Genomic DNA, 21,227 nt, shown 5'->3' with positions numbered 1-21,227 from the left:
TTCTGGAACATTCCTGATTAACCAACTATCGATTAATGAACATTCAACCCTTTAATTAATTAAACTGTTAATTAATTCCCAAAATATATTTTCAAAATATATTTCCAATTAGTTTCTAATTAATTATTAACTATAATAATTAATAAACCAATTTCTCCTTTATTTATTCTACTCAATTTGGGTCTTGAGGGCAACCCAAAAGGACCCTGCTATTATTAGAAATATGACCAATAGTTAATGACCTTGGACACTATTCCAACAGTCTCCCACTTGGACAAGTCATCAACTATACGAGGACCAATATTTCTCAATAATCAACAGAGAGTTAGCCATCCAATGCAACTACCGAACTCTTGATCTAATCAAGATTCAGCCCTTAGATAAGTGATCAACTATCCCTTCGTTCTATGATATCTGTATGAATTCGAGACATGGATTATGGTCAATCTCAAGAATTCAAGATTATGCTTCCCGATATAGATTTGTGACGACTGCATCTGACTACTAAATTGAACACATCAATTCCAGTCAGGGCTCGGCCAAGCACTTTAGATGTCAGCACCAAATCATCGAGGGGGCCATAGATATCGCTTCTCCTATTAAGGCAGAAGGAACGAATAAACTTCGACTACATAGTTTATGTCTATTTCATCATATCACACATGGACATACCCTTTATAACTACCAGTTACGGTTAGCGTTGGAGTAGACCAATGCATAACAGAATCATAGAGCAAAACCCCACATGTATCTAGGTTTAGAGAATAGAAGATATTATCGTCTTAGAATTACTTGTGACTGAATCCATGAAGTAATCTCTAAGCGTGGGTTGGTCCAATACTTAAATCTCTATTAAGCACTCATGAGTGTTAGCGCAATCACTATGCTATGTCTAATCAATATGGACAATCCACCAATACTCATGACAGTCTTGAATCACTACTTACTTCCAAGAGTATGACCGACTGTGGACATTTGAGTAAATTAATACTCGGGAAGTGGGTTCCAAACATGCAAAAGTGAGAACGCAGTGATAAGCTAATTGAAATGACCGAACTCCATCATATATTAAGATCACCACTTAATAATCGCCAAATCAAATTAAACTTATACCGCTTAAAGTTCTCGGGTTTTTAAAACAAACCAAACTAAGAGTGCTTAAGCCAATTCATTTACAAATCTAATGCCTCTCGACTTTGTCTGACTGTCAGACATGGTCAATGACATCGGCTTATGGAATGGACCGACAAGATTATCTTTTGATATGAATCATTGACTATGATGTCTTTACATTTGACTCACTATCAAATGTGTTGGTACTTACTGAGTATGTTTCATGTGAGCTCGTGTGACTTGGGATCCATACTCGAGGTAAGTTCACCCAAAGTCACAAGAAACTTCATAAGGACCATCAATGATTGAACTTCAACAAAGATGTCACTAATGAATCTCTTTCAGTCACATTGTCCACTTTGCAATTTAACCAACTGCAATATACTCTAAGTATGTTAAATCCACTATGGTGTATTACCTGGTACTCTTTCAAGCTAATACATCACCATTCAGTAAAAGCACGAATTCCGACTACGAACGGAATTGCCTTTATTAGTGCGGAACTTAGCATCAATGTAACTCTTACAATGATCTCTTCTATACTATCAAGATCATCTCTTCTGTCCTCCAAGGACACTTAAGAATGTTCTTGATCTTGATTCGTTGATTCTTGCCTAATTGATCTAATCTAGCTTGTCATGCTCAAGGCATACGAGTCATTAGATCTGGTACATATCATGGCATATATGATCGATCCCATAGCAGAAGCATGTGGGACACGACTCATTTGCTTTAGCTCAATAGTAGAACTAGGACATTAGCATTGCTCAATGTCATGCCAGCCTAAACTCCTTTTTGAGTTCTGCATGTCGAGTTTCCTCAACATTCAATGTACTTTGGCTTAATCCAATGAATCACTTTGATCTATCTCCATAGATCCTTATTATGCACGTGTTTTGTATCTCCCATGTATATCATAGTGAAACAATTCTCATACCAAGCCAAGCTTTTACACTTGCTAAGTTAGAATATAATTTCCTATGAATCGTACATTATCTATGTACAATACAAGGATGACTACAGTGCTCCCACTAGCACTGACATATATATGGCTTATCTATGTTTCTCGAAATTCAAACTCCTTAAACATTCTCATTGAAACAAAGAATCCAATTACTCCCACTAGCTTTGACATATATAAGGCTTATCTTTATTTCTCGAAATTCAAACTCTTTGAACTTTCTCATTGAAATAATGATCCATCTTGCGAGATGCTTATTTTGGTCCATAAATGAACTTGTTAAGCTTACACATCCTTCAAAACCTATCTTGGTTTAATTATGTGTTTGTTCCTATCCATGATTGTCTCTACTTGAAGATCCACTTGCACCTAAGGGTTAAGGTCAAGTGTTAGATCTACCAAATAACAACATACATGGATTGAATCTTGCTTTCCAATTCCTCTTTCTATGTTGTTGCCTTTAGGGCCTACCATAGCTTCCGATAGCTGGTACACTCTGATTACTATCTACCAGTGACTCAAATACCTTAGCAATATAAACTCTTATATAACTAGGTCCATGACGTCTTCTATCAGATCTATAAGGAAAAATGGAAATATGTCAGTTTCCTTAATAGCTCTTTCAATTCAAAATTGAATGCTATGTCCAACTTTAGGCTCTTCGTTGGTTGACTCTTGAATCTTATCGAGATCAATGTGGCTCCCACTAGCCCTTTTGGAAATTAGCTCCCTGTCTTGGAAGACTGTCCTTTGAGCAGCATACACTTTGTTCTCATAAGGTTGTTAAACAATTATCCAAAATGCTTGATGGGTTCTCCAACGAGGATAACACATCTCTATTCAAAGTCCTAGATTATCGAGCGCTTCACGACGAGCGTAAGCCTCATAATCGTAGACTTCCATATATGGCAGTAAGGATAGAATCCCACTTCACATGACATAGAGTGTTTTATGAACCTTACTAGTTGGTACAAGACCAAAGGACTTCTTGTAACACTATTCATGGTACAATCCACGAATTGTTAGCAGACATAGCGCGACTCACCTGGCACAAAATCAATTAATGATTTGTTTCTCTATCCAACTAACACTTCCTAGCGTTAGTGTTATGGGTGGAGATGGATCGTGAAACTCTTTCACAATTCCTTAGATGATCGATAAAGTTTGGACTGAGATTCTCACTATGAGTCTCTCATCCTATTGCCCAGTTGATTCTTAACCTCGCTTTATGAGAGCTCTGAACACCTAAAAGGTTCCAGACTCACATTCATACGAAGCTGGTCTCACCATGTATCGTGGTTAATCTGAACGGTCTATTAGAGTGAACTAATTCCAACAAATACTCACATCACCTAGTGATGTATTCATCATCTATCTTGATAAACAAGATTTGCATTTATCATAGGACTCGAGGCCAAATGATATCCAAAATCCGATCCAACTGGATACTTGGTAATGCATTTCTCGTTTATGTATCCAAGACTATGATTCCATAAATACATTTCACCCAAAACTTTGGATGTATTTGAATCAGTACATATTGTGGTCATTCTGAACGATCCATTAGTTGAACCAACATCAACAAATATTCACAATAATACACCTTATTTAAATGTTCGAATCAATTTTGAACGATTGCTATTATACTAGCTTCATAGATTTCATGACTTTCTTTTAACATGTTAGAATGCTCTACATTTAAATAAGTCAGAACTATCTCATGAATTATAGTATAAATTTTTTTTAGTTATATTACCATAGACTAAACTCTTGAGGAGAATTGTCATTTGATCCCATGAATGTAGCAAGGGCTTGGCATTCATGATCAAATTATCTTCTCCATGTTCTAGTCTTCTTACTTCATTTTAGTAACTGCACATTCTTGCAAATGTCAGTACTAATCCTCTGTAAAATACTCAAGGTTTAGAAGTAATGTTTTGATGGCATTATAAATTCATATTTTTTTTTTAATAACAAACATGAAAGAACTAGTTATCTTTTGATCCAATGGAAAGTAGCACGGGCTCGTGATCCATGATCAATTTTAACTTCTTCATGTTCCAGTCCTTTCACCTCAAATATACATTTGGGCAAGTTTGATTTCTTAGTCCTTTTCTTGTTATGGAAACGAGCAACTATCAGAACATGTCTTAGAATAAGCCTTCCTTTGTCCTAGGTATTAGGGCCTAGATTAGGTATACCCACACTAATCGCCTTTTAAACCGTGTGCAATTGGCTTTCTTCTTCTTGACACTTCTATTAATGATAGTAAAATATGAGAGTGTTCCGAAGTTTGAGTTTCTATGACTGCCATGTTAATTCCAAAAGGAAACTTTAACATTCTCCATAACTCCTTCATGGTCATTCCAAGTTGTTCATATCAAAATCAAAATGAATTGATTATATGTACATGTCAGCTAGTCGATTAATCCTAGTCAACTCCTAACTCAAGGAAATTCCATTTTACTTCAATATGTCATTTTACAACGTACATTTGACAATTGCTCTTTCTAACACTTTAGAATGCAATGTTTGAAGTAACCAAGGAATAGCTTTAACAAAGGCATGATCTTTCTTTTCGTTTATGAGAACTACTCCCAAACTACGAATTTGATAAGATTGATCATCCTCATAGCTAATCCTTTCAAAGGTTTTATAGCAGTAGATTTTAGTGGATAAGGTTATAGACATAATTCAATAACAAATTCCATTATAGTTTGTTTTACTTATCCTTAGAAAATAATCACCCTAAATAAAACTATTTTATTAGGCTAGGATCCATATTTGGCTCCATGATGTGTAAAGGGATGCCGTAAACACACCATAAAGTTATTTAGGTAGGCAAAGCCCTTTGCCAATTTCGATCACCACGAAATTCCTAGATCTTTGAGATTCATTGACTATCAATGGCATGTTAATCTCGAATTATGTTCATCTCAAATTCAATGACAGGGTCGCCGCGGATCATTGAACAGATGGTGAATCGACCATACAAAACCGCATGGTCCCCGGCTCAAGTTACGCTTGAGATTCGCGAGTTCCACATCATTCTCTACTTATACTCTCCAATTGACGTGCCGGTTAACCACGCGAGCTCCATCAACAAGTTATAAAGAGAATGTGCAACTTTTATGGATAACATAAAATTCACATTAAATAGATTGAGAATTAACCTTGCAAAATCGCATGGTCCCCGACTCTTGCGAGTTCCATATCATTCTCAACTATACCCTATATTGATGTGCCGGTTAACCACACGAGCTCCATCAACAGAATATAAAGAGAATGTGCAATTTTCATGGATAATATAAACTCACATTCTATTAATAAAACGGGATTTTGTTTTATACTTGTATTTAAAATACTTTTAGATTGACCATTATCACTATCAAACCCTTTCGGTAACTCCATTCACAAAATGCAATTGGGCGGTGAGGGTGGTAAGCGCGAAGCATATTAAAAACCGACCTCATTAGGAATCAAAGAGACCTCCTTAAACCCCTACATTAGAACGGGTGAGCCTAGTCGATGTAAGACTGACAATGTCAATATTTAAACACACGAGGGCGCATGTTGTAACTTTCTTATACATATAATAGACACAATTCTAATATATATAAATATAAGGGGTAAATTTAAAACTCTTTAAATTTAGTTGTCTATTATTAATTCTAATTAATTGCGAGGACGCAATGTAACAATTAATAAATCAGAAGGGGTAATATTCAAATTTATAAATCTCTTTTATAAATAATATTAAATATTTAAATTCACTATTTAAATAATAGATAAATATTCAAATTCAAATAAACACATAAATATTCAAATTCAAATAAACATATTTAAACAATATTTATCTATTAATAAATATTCAAATTCAAATAAACACATAAATATTCAAATTCAAATAAACATATTTAAACAATATTTATCTATTAATAAATATTCAAATTCAAATAAAACATTTAAATAATATTTATCAATTTCCAGATTTAAAACATTTTAAAATTTGGTAATTATCCATATTTGATAAAGCTTCATATTTGAAAAATGGAAAAAATCTGAAAACCCTAATTCTGCTGAGCTCACGTCGTGAGCTCTAAGCTCTCACGTTGTGAGCTGCGACTAAGGTATTATCAATTACGAATTTTTCAATAATCCTTCTACCATTCAATTTCAAACAAAGTTTTACAGAAAACATGGATCTAGGGTGAACATAACCATGAACAAATGGCTCTGACACCACTGTTGGGTTTTCTACACATCAAATACACTCTAAAACTAGGTAGCGGAAAAATCGAAACAACGATATACCTAAGTGTACATGCAACCTATGGATCTATGGCTTCATGCTAATTACGTCAACCCTAGAAAACTAAAACATAAGTAAGAAAACATACCTCTTATGTAGCCCTTGATCTTCATGCTTGAGATCTTGAACCTCCATGAAGTTGCTTGGATGAAAGGATCCAAACCAGAATCCCTCTAATGGTATCACACCCAATGACACCAAAGAGTGGAATAAAAATAACTAGGAGAAGGGTCAATTTCACAAACCCAAAGGGGTTAGAAATCATCCCTAAGAGGGGGAGGAAGAAGGGATGGCGAAACTTCAAGCCAAGGTGCAAGGAGGAATGAAATCCCTAAGGCCCTATTTATAGCCTTGGATGCCTCCTAGGGTTTAGTACTCCTTCCCATGTGGGATGGAGGCCTAACCACGAAATTTCACTCCTTTCCCATGTGGGATGGAGTGATTTTCATCCAACCCTAATTCCATAAGGTTCTGGAACATTCCTGATTAACCAACTATCGATTAATGAACATTCGACCCTTTAATTAATTAAACTGTTAATTAATTCCCAAAATATATTTCCAATTAGTTTCTAATTAATTATTAACTATAATAATTAATAAACCAATTTCTCCTTTATTTATTCTACTCAATTTGGGTCTTGAGGGCAACCCAAAAGGACCCTGCTATTATTAGAAATATGACCAATAGTTAATGACCTTGGACACTATTCCAATAGGAATGGACTGTAATCGACAAAATAGAGATGTCACAAGGTGGACTCGACGAGTCCGTTCATGGACTCGGCGAGTCAGGTCGTAAACCCAAACCCTTCTGTTATGATTCGGATAAGTGAATGGAGTTAGTGAAGGATTCAGCCAGACTGGGTCTATAATGGACCTGAAGATCATAGTACTCGACGAGTTCAAGGAGGAACTCGGCGAGTCCAAGACAATCTCCTTAGTTATGAAGATGAACTCGACGAGTTGTTCATACAACTCGGCGAGTCACGATCTGGACATTCATTCGATGATGACGAACTCGACGAGTTCAAGGATGAACTCGACGAGTTGGTTGAAGATAGTCCCGAAGTGTTAGATGAAGGGGAACTCGTCGAGTTCTCGCTAGACTCGACGAGTGGAGTCGGGGTTGTTTTGGGATTTGAGGAGCATGGACTCGGCGAGTTGGCAGAACAACTCGACAAGTCGAGTCAACTGGAAGGTTGACTTTGACCAGGACCTTGACCTTGAGAGGGACTTTGACCAGAGTTGACTTAGTTGACTTCTTGAGGACAGTTAGGCTAAGTGTTTCTATTTGGTATTGGTAGCTCGGGGAGCTAGAGGAGCAGCAGTTCGGAGAGTTGTTGGAAAGCAGCCAGAGGGCTATCAGCAGCTTCAGCAGTACGAGGTGAGTCTCCTCACTGTTTGTATGGGTCTACGATCACAATGTCGGCCCATTTAGTTTATATATGGTAGGAAGACCCGGGGGTTAGCCCTAGGCATTACGCATGAAAGACCAGGAGAAGGCTCCTGGCATACAGTATGTTATTATGTATAGTAGGAAGACCCGGGGGTTAGCCCTAGGCAACATGTATGAAAGATCAGGAGGTGGCTCCTGGCACGCTGTATGCTATTATAAATGAAAGACCAGGAGGTGGCTCCTGGCACACTATATGCTGGGTAGCCTAGTAGAGTAGTTTGTATAGTTGTCTTTGTGATGCTTGCATGGAAGACTAGGGGGTGGCCCTTGGCACTTGTTTGTAAGACCCAGGGAGTGGCCCCAGGTTTGACAAGAAAGACCACGTGCGGCCCGTTGCTATGTGCAAGACTATGTCTGGCATATAGCACCTTACTTGATTATGGATATGTTTGTTATGTATGGCTCATGGTTACGTATGGCATGTATGGATCAATTGATATGTATGGTATGTGGTATCTGGGGAACTCACTAAGCTTCGTGCTTACGGTTTTCAGCTATTTGTTTCAGGTACTAATGTTTTTCCAAGGAAGGAGCTCGGGGAGATCGCAGCGCATCACACCATGTTTTCTGCACCAGATGATCTTTGGGATTTAAAACTCTGATAATTGTTTTATTAAGAATGTTATTAAATGATTGAGCAAAATTTATTAAGCGGTTTTTAATTAATCAAAATGAAATTTTTGGTCTTGAATTTTGGGATGTTACAGTATGCCTCCCTTTGAGCTTCTTTATGGGAGGAGGTGTCGGACTACCATTTGTTGGGGAGAGCTAGGGCAGCGAGTGATGGGCGGCATTGAGATAGTGCTGAAGACGATCGAGCAGATTTAGCAGGTCAGACAGAGGTTACTGACGGCCCAAAGTCGCCAGAAGAGTTATGCAGACAGGCGATGATCCGAGCTGGAGTTCCAGGTCGGAGATTTTGTACTCTTGAAGGTATCCCCATGGAAAAGGGTGATTCGATTCCGGAAGCGGGGCAAGTTGGGTCCCCGGTACATCGGTCCTTTCAGAGTAACCGCCAGAGTGGATAGGGTAGCATACCGGTTGGAGCTACCTGCAAAGTTGAGTCAGATTCATAACACCTTCCACGTGTCCCAGTTAAGGAAGTGTGTAGGCGATGAGAAGGCAGTGGTACCCCTAGAGGACATTTCAGGTGGATGCGAGCCAGAATTACATCGAGAGGCCGATCGTGATTTTGGATCGGAAGGTGAAAGTTCTGAGGAGCAAAGAGGTGCCCCTGGTTCGGGTGCAGTGGCAACATCGTAGAGGTTCCGATTCGACTTGGGAGCCGGAGTCAGAAATACGAGAGCAATATCCCGAATTATTTTCGGAGCATGACTTCGAGGGTGAAGTCTGATCCTAATGGCGGAGAATTGTAACATCCTGAGTTCAGGTATACCTCGTAACCCTTGGTCTTTTGAGAAATTGGCCATTTTAGTCCCTTTATGAGAAAAGGTGGTGAATGAGTACGCGGGGCGTATGCGAGTGTACGCTTAACGTACTCATATGCGTGCATTTGACGCGGAAGCCACCTAGTACGCTGGGCGTACCAAAGGATACATTGGGCGTACTAGGCTCAGAGTGAAAACCCTAATTTAGGGTGAGACCCCTATTTAAAGGATATGATGGCCTCATTCCTGGCCACCATTCTCAGTCACCAACCCTCCTAAACCCTAGTTTTCGTTCTTAGAGCTTGTGAGTGCATTTGAGAGCCTTGGGAGAATTCTTGAGTTTCTTTGGAGTGAAGAAGGAGTCTTGAAGAAGAAGGAGTGGGATTTCAGGCCTTGGATCTGGGCTTATCTTAGTGTGGAGCTTCATTTTGAGGTATAAAGCTCAGAGCTTTCTCACTCTTTTGGTTTTTGCATCTTAGTAGAGTATTTTAGGGTTTTGTCCCAAAAGTTGGAGACTTTATGTGATATTGTACTCCAGAGACCATGATCCACCCCCTTTGAGTATATTCAGTAGTGTAGTGTCATAAAAATCCTATCTTGGATGTTGGGATCAAGCCATGCATGAGATATGCGCTTTTTGTCATAAGAGGGTGAGTGTTTTGTGTGTTTGGGACCTTTCCAGCCATGCAAAGGCTTAAATTCCCTGACTTTATGGGTTAAGAGCTATTAGAGAGTCTAGATCTGAGATATGAGCCAAGGTTTTAACTGTTTAAGACCAAACAAGTGAGAAGGGTGAAACCGGAGCGTATGTCGGGCGTAATTCCAGTACGCGCATCGTAGGGGTCGCGTATTCCCGATATCTGCATGACAGCCGACTACGCCCAGCGTAAAGAGCTGGTACGCGCGACGTACTCCCTGCCGTTGACTTTTGTTGACTTTTAGGGTTTGGGTCAAATTATGGACATTTAGGGCCATTGAGGGGTAAAATGGTCTTTTGCCCTTCTGTGTGTTAGTGTAGCCTCTTGAGAGCCGTGATTAATTAGGGATAATTGTTGTGTATGTTAGGCGGAGGCTAGACCGGTGATTTGAGTTCGAGTTTTGCTGACTTCTTGCAAGGTGAGTCTTCTCACTATACTTGCCTTGAGTGGTACCTTGTGTGATTGAGCTATTTATTGTGATTATCTGTGTATTTGATATTTTGAATTATGTCTTTGTGATTTATGCTGAGTATTGTTATTATGAGCTTACTGAGTTGGGACCGGAGGGTCCCACTGAGACACATTGACCGGAGGGTCTTATCGAGTTATAGCCTAGAGTGGCTAATGAGTTGTAAGCGGTATTTTAGGGAACTCACTAAGCCTCGTGCTTACCGTGTTATGTGTTATGTGTTTCAGGTAGTTCTGATGATCGCGGGAAGGCCCCAACTTGATTGTGCACACACTCGCAATGGAGATATGTCTTGGAGGATCCTGGTTTATGTGATAAACAACTTTTGATAAATAAATTGTATTAATGTTGATACTTGAGATTTTCAGGAAATATGACATGTGATTTTTATGTTTAAAAATGAAAAATCTGGTTTGAAAAATTTCGGTGTTACCCCACCTAGTAGCTTGAGAATGACCCAAAACTAAAACATCATTTATGTGTCTCCTGGTTTGATTTACCGTGAACTCACCGAAAGCATCTAGCCCCCACCATAACCGATCAGGGGAGTCGTTAACACCCACACCATGTAACAAAGACATCAGCAGTTGAAGTTGTTCTTCCTCACATCCACCACATATTGGCCTCCTCCATTGCCACATCCATTGACCATTATTCCACCTCTCAACTACCCATCTAAATTTCATTCCAAAATCCAATAGAATTCCCGCTTCCCAATCTTTTTTCAAGTGTCTGCAACGGTACAAGATTATCAACATCCATTTTTATAATCGCATCAACAAGCTTCGACTATACACCCACATAACCACTCTTATTTTCATCTCTGTTAAAACCACCTGCAATAGAGCCTTGTTAAAAGCAGACAAGCTACCAACAACAAGTCCACCCTTTTCAAGACTTAGCAAAATTTGATCCCATTTTACCCATGGCATTTTTCGCTCTCCACTTTTACCTCCCCCCAAAAATTACTTCTAAGTGATTCCAAGGTTTTAAGGATCCCTTCTGGGACTTTGAAGATCGACATGTAATATATAGAGATACTGCCAAGCACTACTTTGATAAGGGTTAGGCGACCACTCACTGATAAGCAATTTGTTTTCCACTTAGAAAGCCTTGTTTTGAATTTATTTACCACAACCTCCCAATTTCTTTTCTTACTCATGTTCGCTGCAAGTAAGCCTAAATACGTAAAGGGAAAAGATCCAATATTACAACCAGATTGAGCGGCAATCTAATTGATTTCATCCCCATCGACACCTACACCATAAATAGTAGATTTTTGCATATTTAACTTCAGACATGAAGCAATATAAAAATAATGCAACACCTGTGATATAGTTTATATCTCCATTGGATTCCACTCTAATATAAACACCATGTCATCTGCATAAAGTAGATGAGAAAACCGAATTCCTTGAGAACCCACAGTCACTCCACGAATGAAGTTATTTTCCACCGCCTCTTGTACCATTCCATGAAGTCCTTCCATCGCGAGGATAAATAGAAAAGGAGATAGTGGGTCTCCTTGACGTAGCCCTCTAAACAAAGAAAAGTCAGTTGTCGGACTTCCATTTATCAACACTGAAGCTCTAGTTGTAGATAAACATGCATGAATCCAGCTTCTCCAATTAACACCAAAACCGAACCTTTGCATTACAAAATCAAGATATCCACAGCTTAATGAGTCATACGCATTTTCAAAGTTTTAAAAATCATTAACTTTTTTCTCTTCTTCTTATACCAATCAACAATCTCACTCGACATTAGAGGGCCGTCAAGTATTTTCCTACCTTTGACAAATGAGTATGCTTTTCCGACACTAACTTTCCCACAACTTTTGCAAGAAGTAATGCCAAAATCATCGTAATAACCTTATATTGCACCCCTATTAGAGATATAGGCCTAGAATCTTTAACCACAATCGAATTTTGGACCATAGGAATTAGTGTGATCAACGATGCATTACATCCCTTTGGAATAATCCCCGTCTGAAAGTATTCTTGTGTATAAGCAACTATATCTAGTCCGAAAAATGACCAATGTTTCTTAATAAAATAGAACGTGAATCCATCGAGGCCCGGAGCTTTATCTCCACCACACGACCACACTGCATTTTTTATCTCCTCATGAGAAACCATAAATTGAAGCATTTCTTGATCCTCCTGAGATAATGTAGCAAACCGGGAATTGGTTGTTGTTGGTAAAGCCACGGATATTGGCCCAAACTTTTCTTTATAATAGTTAAAAAAATGTATCTTTAACTTTAGTAGGATCCGTACGCCAAACGCCATCTACCATAACACCTTGAATATTTTGTTTATTCTGAGTTTGTTTAAGTATCCCATGAAAAAACTTTGAGTTTTCATCCCATTCTATATCCCACTTTAATTTCATTTTTTGAGCAATATCCAGAGCTTGATGATGTTCAATCTCATCAAGATTTTTTAGTAACTGTAGTCGCTCCTGTAGCTCATCACTTGATGCCACCCCACCATCAACTTTCTCATCAATATCATAGCTTTGACCAAAACTTGTTTAGAGTTGTTATCATTTTCTTTCATGCCTTTATTCCACCATTTCAAGACCACCTTTAATTGTTTAAGCTTTTCTTTAAATTTGATGGAATATGAACCACCATGCATATTTCCATCTTCCACCCAAGCTGATTGTACTACTTCATCAAAACCTTCAACCTTGCACCACGAATGAAAAACACAAAATGGGATACGTCCATAATTAACCTTCATCGAGTGTAATAAGATCGCATTATGGTATCACAAAGTGTCCAAAACTTTGCACATGACTTATTAAATCATACCATATGATATAATAAACTAGTTATACTCTCTTTAATTATTATTTTCATAAAACAATAATTATTCCCTAATTGAATACAAGAATTGATATTATTTATGAATAATCATATTAATAATAAATATACAAAATGTGTCAACTTGATAAATGTGTGACCCTATATGATTATATATTATTAGCAATATGACTCAATAATGATTCTTGGGCATATAGATTCAACATCACTAAGCTTTGACTTACAGTTGTTGATTAAATGTTTTCAGGTACATTGGTCACCGTGGGAAGGCGAAGGCGTGACTGTACACACTTATCAACAACATTGGAGATTCTGCACTTACCATAATACTCTGACTTTCAAACAATTGTATCATGAGACAGATGGGTTTTCTTAACTTGGGTTTTATGGCAATGGTGTTTTTGCCTTAATTAAAAATGAAAAAAATATGTTTGTGAAAATGAGACGTTACACCATGTCTAACTAATAGCCTATTATTTCCATTTTTCTCAAACCACAACTTCAGCTACACAAATTTTTACTGATTAAAATGGTAATGCCACAAAACAATATGACATTGCTGATGGTTATAGGTTTTGGTTTGAGAAAAATGTTTACAAGAGGATTTTAGTTAGATGTGACAGTAGCAATGGCAGTGTTCGTTGTCATTTTAATCGATAAAAATCATAATCGTTGGTATTTTAAAACCAAAATAAAAAGTTTGTTTCCTCATTGGACGTAATTAAAAGTTTAGCGACTTAAAAAACAAATTTCAGGTTATTAGTTGTCATTTTAAGTCATTTCCCTTTATTCTATAAGCACGATCGGTTTTAGTTATAAGAGTTGCCTATTTTTTAGAGTATACTGATTTAAGGTTTTTCTTTAGACTGACATTTAATATAATTTTTTTGTGTATGTATAGATAGTAACAATAATAATTATTGTTTTTTATAAAACAATTCAAAAAGGAAAGACTTGTATACCCATTATAACAGGTCAACAACTAGGACTCGGGCATCCGACACCGGTCACGAAAAGGCATGGTTAATGATTAGCATTTAGATGCATACCCATTATAACAGGTCAACAACTAGGTGCCTTCCGTTTTTTGTACCTCAAGATATGCCATAACGTTTTACCCATAAGATGGTTTGTTGGATTATTTGAAGTCCCCGTAACTTATTGAGAGTTAAAAGTCTGCATGTTTCCTATATGTTTAACATATTGAATATATTTTTTCACACTATTAAATTTATTCACATTCATTTACCAATATAATTGATCATGATAGAAATGATGACTATAAAGTTTGATTTTAATGAATGTTAGTAATATTGTTTTATGAGTCATATGAGTATATAATGTTTTATATTATTTTGATGTTTATATCTGATTATTTAGATATCATAAAATTAATCAGTCAAATTAAAATACCCATAATTTATTATAACAGAAAAAATAATGTTTTGGTGTGCTATAATTAAAAACATTGTAACGTTAGGTCTAATCAGTGTAATGTACATGACTATGACCTTGGAGGGTCTATTAGGGTGCTATGACAAAACAAGTATATTATAAGAAAAGTGAGTGTTGCCAATATGAGACCAACCCATTTGGTAGAGATTTCGGGTGTGTTTGATAAATGTCTGACTGGGTCGAGTCAGCAAATTGGGCTGACTCGGTCAAACCCTAAGTGTTTGATTTGTGCTTTCTCGGTAAGATCGGCTGGCCCAAATTGCTTTCTCGCTCAGTTTCTTAACAATCGCTGACTGGAAATTAGACCATCCTACCCCTCCCTCTTTATTCTTTCTTCCCTCGTTCGTTCCCTTCCCAGTGACCTAAAAGCACAACCGCTATACATGAACAACTCCACATCGAACGCCAAACAAAGGTCGTCGGTCCGACCTCTGCCATCTCGCCGGTCGGACCCCGCCAGAGTTCTGTTCCATCGGTGACGCCTTCTCAACGCCATCAAACAGGTAAGATATTCTTTAACTTTTCTGTTAATAATTTTTAAAATCAGATACCATTTATGCTTTGATGGTATGAAATTTGAAGTTCTTTATGAAATCAAAATATTTTTTTGTTAGAATACTATGAATTCTGAAACTGTATGTGAATTGGAAGTTTTTTTTTGTTTTTTTTTTTGTAGTTATTTGTGTATAAGAACTGAAATTTGAAGTTCTTTGTTCTAATATGATGAATTTCGAAATTGTATGTGAATTGGACGTTTTTTTTATGTTCTTTTTTGCAGTTCTTTGTGTATAAGAACTGAAATTTGAAGTTCTTTGTTCTAATGTTATGAATTCTGAAATTGAATGTGAATTGGAAGTTGTTTTTTTTTAGTTCTTTGTGTATAAGAATTGAAATTTGAAGTTCTTTGTGTACAAGATATGAAATTTGAAGTTCTTTTTTGTTTATAAGCTATAAAATCAGAAATTATGTTTGTTGTATTATGAAATCGAAATCTAAATCCAAATGTTATGAAATTGTTTAAGTATATGTTGATATTGTTGACCTTAATTGTTAGCTTGTTATCTTTTGTGAATTGGAAGCAATTTCGGTGTTTATTTCATCTTGATAGACGTTATGATAAACTAGTTTAAATATTTACGTTTTAGGATCTTGGTTTATACCTTTGTCATGATTTGAATTACTTGAATATTGATGTTTTATGAAATCTGAAATTGTTTGTGTATAAGTTATCAAATCATAATTTTTTTACTTTGATTGTGCTATTATTATGTAGGATGATGTTAACTTCATTGGTTGAAAATTGTTTTATGTTTAAAATTCTTCTTGATCTTGATAAAAACTATGATAAATTACTTTAAATATTAATGTTTTAGGATGTTGGTTTGGAACGAGAGTGAGGACAAAACGTTCCTTGATGCATGTATCCATGAACTAAACACTAATGGTCGTGAGGGTTCTGAGCTTAAGGCAAGTTCATGGAAGACAATACGCAAAAAATTGATAAACGAACACGGTAAAGAGGTTGATCAGAAGCAAATGAGAAACCACTTTGACTACTACAAATCAAAATATGTTGCTTGGGTGAAACTAAAAAACAAATCCGACAATATATATGATCCTATAAAAAATAAATTTAATCTGACCGATGAACAATGGAAGGAAGAGGGGAAGGTAATACTTTTTATAACAAATACTAGTATGATTATTTTTTATAACAAATACTAATATTTATAAAAATTGTAAACAATTGAACAAGTTCGTGTTGTCATTGAAAACTAAACCTCTGCTGTTCCCTGATCTTTGCACCCTACTATTTGAAGGCTCGACCTCAATTGACTTTCAAAGTTGGGGGCCATCTTCTACACTCCCTCGTCCTGTAGAAGAGTTTAGTGCCCATGAATTTGATGATGATGTTCCAATGGAAACCTCAACACAACACGTAGTGTGACAACCCAAAATTTTTTGCCTTGTAAGTCCAACCAATCAATTGAGAGTCAGACTTATTTCTGCTATCTTTTAGCATTGTTAAGGATCGTTTTATGAGTTCTAAGCCTAGTACACTTAAGGATTGGGTGTAGGGATATGTTGTCGTCAGTTCATCGAGTTGTATTCAAGCCATACACTCCTTCAAGAGGAGTGTACGGTCGTACACTCAATGTGGCCGTACACCACCTCCCATATATAAGCCATCCCTTCATTTCTAGTAATTTCTCACACTTACAAGTCTAGAAAATCGATTCTCTCTCAAGTATCATCGAGTTCTTCATCCTTCACCAAGAACACCAAGAACACACACTTGTTCTTGGTGGCCGTGAACCCTCTTCAAGCTTCCAAATCGTAAGTATCCTTTCCATATGCTTAGTATACGTTAGGAACTCTTGTTTAACACCCTAGAAACGACCATTTTACTGGAACAAAAGGAGTGTACGGCCGTACAACCTTGCATGGCCGTACACACCTCAAAACACTCCAAAAGGCCCTCCAAAATGAGAACTTAGTTCATATTCTTGTTGAGCAATAGACCCACTAGCTTCCCCATGGTTCAAACACCCTCTTTTGCATGATTTACCATGAGTGTACGGCCGTACACTCCATGGCCGTACACCCATTGGTCGTACACTCCATGGTGTGGTCGTATACTCCATTTAGTGCATCACATGTGATTCTAACACTTAGTCCAAGTGTTTCCTAGTCCCTAAGGGTGTTTCCTTACGTGTTAGTTGTGTAAAACACTAATTACATGCCTATATATGCCATTATATGTCATTTAGGACTCGTTTGTGTCTCGGAAATTCATTCGTGGAACTTCTCATCCTTACGCGAAGCTGCAATTGAATCACCCACATAAGGTGAGTTCATACCCCTATAATCAATCTTTTAAATATTTTAAATGCTTTTAAGGGGGGGGGGTACAAGTTTAACACAATGATAATTGTGTAAATGTTTTGTGATAAATATCATTTTTAAGGATTGCTTATGTGTTTATAAGTGATCAAATCATTGCAAAAACTCTTTTAAAAGTTATGTTACTTTATAGTTTATAAAACTCCGTTTTTAAAGTACAATCATAACTTAGTAGATAAATGAGTCTTTATTTCAAGGTAATAATAGTTCAAACAAACATACTAGTAAACTATAATAGGTATAATTTAGAGATTCAGTTCATACTATAGTTAATACAGGGAGAAACATATTATAACTAGTACAAGGAGGAGCATACTATAACTAGTACAGGTAGAAGCATACTATAACTAGTACATGGAGAAGCATACTATAACTAGTACAGGGAGGAACATACTATAACTATAACAAAAGAACAAATCATGAATTACACACTTATACTATATATTCATAGTATTCTAGGAAGTTATCGTATCTTTAACTCATTATTTATAACAAATTAAGGTAATACATCATGCCAGGTTTGCACTAACAAAGGTACGAATACCACGTACCAGAGTTAGCAAACACGATGCTGGGTTTGTACTAACAAAGGTACGAATACCACGTACCAGGGTTAGCAAACACGAGGTAATACATCATACCGGGTTTACACTAACAAAGGTACAAATACAACGTACCAGGGTTAGCAAACACGAGTATGATACTGAAATTATTTATAAAAGGTACATCTACAAAGTACCAGATAATAATAAATAAAACACATAAATATATACAAAACATTCAGTTAGAAGGGGGCCTATAATGCTAACTTTATGATTCATCGGTAGATACATTAGGAATATATATTAATCGAGTCCAGCAGATAGTAGAATGTGTGTCTTCCGCTTCATTCCCTGTTCGTTGTTTGGTTGTGGCCTTAGAGCAGATGCACCCGGTCTACTATCTATTCGATCTTAACTATATATATATATATATATATATATATATATATATATATATATATATATATATATATATATATTCCATATACACCAAGAAATCATAAGGAGTACCAGGTATAGGTCAGGTCACAGTATACAAATTCAATACACTGTTTTTTAGTACAAAAACATACTTTCAGATAAAACATTGAGTAAACTAAACTAGAAACTTATCAGTGAAAGGTTTAATCCATTTTATTAAACCAGTACAACTTAAAGGACCTTAAGTGGTTAATTCTATAATACCTTAGTTTATACATTAGGGTTATATATAATTAATATTCGATAGGTAGTTGAATGTGTGACTTCCGCCTCATTCCCTGTTCCTTGTTTGGTTGTGGGCTTAGGGCAGATTCACACAATTAACTATCCATTCGATATTAGATTATATATAGCTTGTATAAACTAAGTGATTATAGAAGGAACTACTATGGTTACAATTTTTACTAAAGGAAATAAGGATTAATCTTAAAGAATGTTTTCTTCAAATATAAAGGAACTATTACAGTTAACTCTGTGAGTACTAAATGAATACACTAGGGTTATATACTGTAAAGATCTAACAAACAATGGGATGTGTGACTTCCGCCTCATTCCCTGTTCCTTGTTTGGTTGTGGGCTTAGGGCAGATTCACACAATCGATTGTTTGTTTGATCTGGATTTTATATAATTTGTATCCATTTAGTATTCATAGAAAGGATTGTAGAGTCATTTTTACTTATCTTTCATCATATCAGAAGATATAGGATCTTCTAAAGGAACAGACGAACTTTTCTAAAAGAACTTTCAACTTACTAATACATCACTAAAATACTTATGAACTCACCAGCTTAAATGTTGATCTACTATTTCAAAATAATTTGTATTCTCATGTAACTAGTAGACAGTACGCGTGTTGGGATTCAGAAGATGGAGCATAGTAGCTTCATGTCTTGTTTTGTTCTTTACTTTTGGATTCACTCTTTTGTTAATCACTACTTTGTAAACACTTTAATATTAATGCAATGGTTGTTTGTTACTTTGATTACTATGATACATGTCTTGTGATACTAAACATGATGTCCTCCGCCCCTGAACGTTTCCGCCGTTCCGGTTTGGGGGTGTGACACGTAGGTGCAAGTGAAGAATCTTCGGGGCGTTCAAAAAATAAGGAAGTTGGTGGAAACAAACGAGTTGGTGGAAAAAAAGAGATGCAAGGGTATTAGAAGTTGAGGAGGAGATTGTCAAGCTTGCAAGGTCGTTAGTGAAAAAAAAATGAAAGAATTGAAAAAAGTGAAATGTATAAGGATGTTGATGCGTGTATGGAGAAATTGAACAAAATGGAATGGGGAGAAGAAGATGAAAGACACAAGACCGCTCTTTTGCTATTTGGTGAAAGTGTCGATGTTAGGAAAGTTTGGTTACGACTTTCGCATACTAGCTGTTGATGGGTTTTAAGCATAAGAACAATCTTATGTGCTCATACAAACCCTAATGCTTGGATCTAGGTTTCTCTATTGTACATGCAATGAATCCAAGACTTACAACCCTAGATCTATCAAATAAGAACTGAAATAAGGGTTTAGTAATTACCTTTGATTGTTATATAGCAATAACAATCAATCCTTCCTTTGATTAGCTTCAGAAAGCTTAGTGCCTCAAGTGTTGCACCTCTAATGGAGTCACAAACACCACTAAGCAACTTGGATGAAGAGGGAGGAGAGAGGAGGCACCAAAAACGGCTGGAAACCCTAAAGGATTACTTGTCCACGTTTTTGGGGCATAGGGGTCCTATATATACATGTAGGCTATTAGGGTTTACAACTAGGAAACCCTAATCTGACTGCTTAAGCCCTAAGCAGCCCATGGACCCCTTCTGGAACATGCCTTGGACGATTTCTAATGGGCTTCCCCTTAGAATTCGTCCAACCTATTATTCCAAGGTGATCCATAGCCCAATTATATAATTATCTTATAATTACACAACAAGTCCCTTAAGTTTAATTAATCTCTTTTAGCCACAAAATTAATTCTTAATTAATTCTTGACTAATATCAATTAAACATTATGATTTCTCCTTTAATATATTATTCTTATAATATATTAATAAATCATAATTAAACCTTTCTCTCCTTAATTCATCCTACATATTGCTATGGTGAAGGCAACCCAAAAGGACCATGTTCATAATCGGGTCAAGTACATACCAAAATAGTTATGGACTTAGACACTAATCCAACAGTCTCCCACTTGGATAAGTCTAATAACTATTCTGCGTATGACTTCAGAACCTGATCAGCAATCGTAGCTTCCAAAAGCCGTTGTCAACTCTGATCTTATCAGATACGCGTGTCCTTTAGATAAGGGATTATATATTCCTCCATTCTACAAGATATCGTATAGACATAAGACATGGATTGAAATCATTCTCTCAGTCTATGTGTCGTTTCCCGAATTCCGATTTATGACGACTGACTAATTGAACAAATCAAATCAGTCCTGGCCCGGCCGAGCACTTTCCTTTGTCATCACTAAATCATCGAGGGGCCCACAGATATCGCTTTTATCCCACCTTGGGTAAAAGAAATGGATAAACTTTGACTCAAATGCTTGCACCTACTAATCGAATCACACACAACAATAAGTTTTATAACACCAAGTTACTGGTCTGTTTACTTA

This window comes from Lactuca virosa, chromosome 1 (genome assembly GCF_052849685.1).
Source record: "Lactuca virosa cultivar CGN04683 chromosome 1, Lactuca_virosa_CGN04683_v6, whole genome shotgun sequence".
Taxonomy (NCBI): Eukaryota; Viridiplantae; Streptophyta; class Magnoliopsida; order Asterales; family Asteraceae; genus Lactuca; species Lactuca virosa.
Note: the sequence above shows the minus strand (reverse complement) of the source record.